Source organism: Mandrillus leucophaeus, unplaced genomic scaffold (genome assembly GCF_000951045.1).
Source record: "Mandrillus leucophaeus isolate KB7577 unplaced genomic scaffold, Mleu.le_1.0 Scaffold418, whole genome shotgun sequence".
Lineage (NCBI taxonomy): Eukaryota > Metazoa > Chordata > Mammalia > Primates > Cercopithecidae > Mandrillus > Mandrillus leucophaeus.
The window spans coordinates 654614-656662 of record NW_012104454.1 but is presented as its reverse complement, the minus strand read 5'-3'; the positions used below and the strand labels follow the sequence as shown (position 1 = coordinate 656662).

The 2049-nt window shown below is 48.8% G+C and overlaps 1 protein-coding gene across 1 annotated transcript in view; it reads right to left on the bottom strand.

Moving 5' to 3' along the window:
- TMEM79 (transmembrane protein 79) overlaps positions 1-2049 on the bottom strand; it is an 18395-nt gene that overhangs the window by 11876 nt on the left and 4470 nt on the right. The gene's annotated exons all lie outside the window — the stretch shown is intronic.

Genomic DNA, 2049 nt, shown 5'->3' with positions numbered 1-2049 from the left:
GATCTTGCTGTATGTAGACAGAGAAGCTTCCCCTCCACTGTCCCATCTCCCCTTCTCCCTGCATATCCCTGCTTGGAACCCTCCTGCATTCCAGGTGAGACCAGTGATTTGCCAACTAATCTGTCCCAAAAAGCTGGCAGTTGCAGGCACCCTCTTCCTTCATTGGTACTTGGTCAGTTCCCAAACTCCTCATTAGCCCACCTCATCCATCTCTGCAGGGCCTGGATCTGTTATTCCGGCATTTAGGTCTGATCATGACTGTTTTGTATGCCTTCTCTCCTGTCTTTCTCCCCTCCCTGCTGCCCTTCATCTCATTGCTTCTGGATGGGACTGATTCCCTTCCTTCATCTCAAGGGCCCTCCAAACCTTGTAGTTTGGACCCAGGACATCCTCTTACTTTCCATATGGAGTGGAGGGTCCCCAGCGTCCATCCGTCTGTCCGTCTGTCCGGGAAGGAGCTGCCCAGCTACCTGCTGCCTCTGCAAGTATTTCTCTCTGTCTCCCTCCCTTTACTTGTGTCTCAAAACCTGTCTGACCAGAGCAGGTGGGGCCCAGATTAAAGGGGCAGGCCCCGCCCTGCTGAATCTGCCGACAAAAAAAACATTAGAGGAGGATGTCGTCATTCTTTCCGAAAGTTGGGATGCAGCTGGGCAAAGAGGTAAGTTCACATTCTAGGCAACTGGAATGTGTAGGAGCTCCCAGCTCAGGAAAGCAGAGGGAGAAAAGTGGATTTGTGCACCAAAGGGTGCTCGGAGTAGGCTGGGATACCCAGAGATGGAATTTGTACACTTATTCATTCAGTAAATATTTACTGGTCACCATTATTAGCTAGGAACTATTCTAGGTAGACACAGAGGAGAACAAGATGACAGTCAAGGTCTCTCCCCTTGAGAAGCTTATGTTCTATTGGGGTGACAGATAATGAAGAAGCCTAGCAACTAAATCAATTAGACAATTTTTATAGGAAAGACCTCTTTGGTAAGGTAATATTTGAGCTGAAACCTGATGGGAAATCAGGAGTATGAGTGTTACAGGCAGAGGAACAGCAAGTGAAAGACCAATGGATGGGAAAGACTTAGGCTGTTTCAGGAACAGAAAGAAGATGGGTGGCTGAAGCCAAGAGCATAGCGGTAGAAGGGCAATTTATGTTCTCATTACAATTCGTACACAGGCAAAAAACAAAACAAAACAAAACACAAAAAACAAAACAAACAAAAAAACCCCTTGCTTTTAAACTTAGGTTTAAGCTAAAACAAGACAAAGCAGTCACGCTCCTAGCTGTGAGCCCATCTGCCCTGATATCCAATGTGAGGATCAGGAGATAGAAACGTGAGGGACTAGCTTCTCACTCCTATGAGTCCTTATCCCTAAAGTCATTTGAGCTTTGTGAGGGCAGGGATAGTGTCTAGCTTGCTCACCTCTCTGTGTCTAGAATCCCGCACTGTGGCTGGAAGACAGCAGTTCAATAAATGTTACTGGGTGGTAAGAGATATGCAAGCTGGAAATCTTTGGGAGGGGAGCTGAAGGGCCAAGACGCTTGTACAAGTCATTTCTTCCAGGGCTTTACTCCTATGTGATGCTCGGCCCTTTCCAAGGAAACTTTCACATGCACTTTTTGTTTGTTTAAATTATGGGGGAAAAGGGAAAGCTGGAGTCACTCTAACCAGTAATCTGAAAGAGGCTTGGTTCAAACGGGGAGGCGGGAAAGGGGCAGAAGGATGGACCAAATGACCACTGTGGGACAAAGCAGTCACCCTCCTAGCTGTAAGCTCACCTGCCCTGATCCAGTTAAGCTTTGGCCGCCTCAGTGGGTACACTGTCCGTTCTCTGATAGCTTTGCCAATAAAGTTTTTCGCAAGGGTTTGGAGAAGCCGGAAAGAGGCCATGCTGCCCAGACTTAGTTCTGGCAACTTCCCGGGAGGGAAAACGAGTTTCGCGAGATTTGGTAGCAGCAGGCCACTGGTCCGCAACTGTGCGGCTGCCATCGCGAGATTTGCCGGGCGGAGGAGGAGCTGTCGCGGGCAGCCGCCTCACAGCGATGGCGGCCGA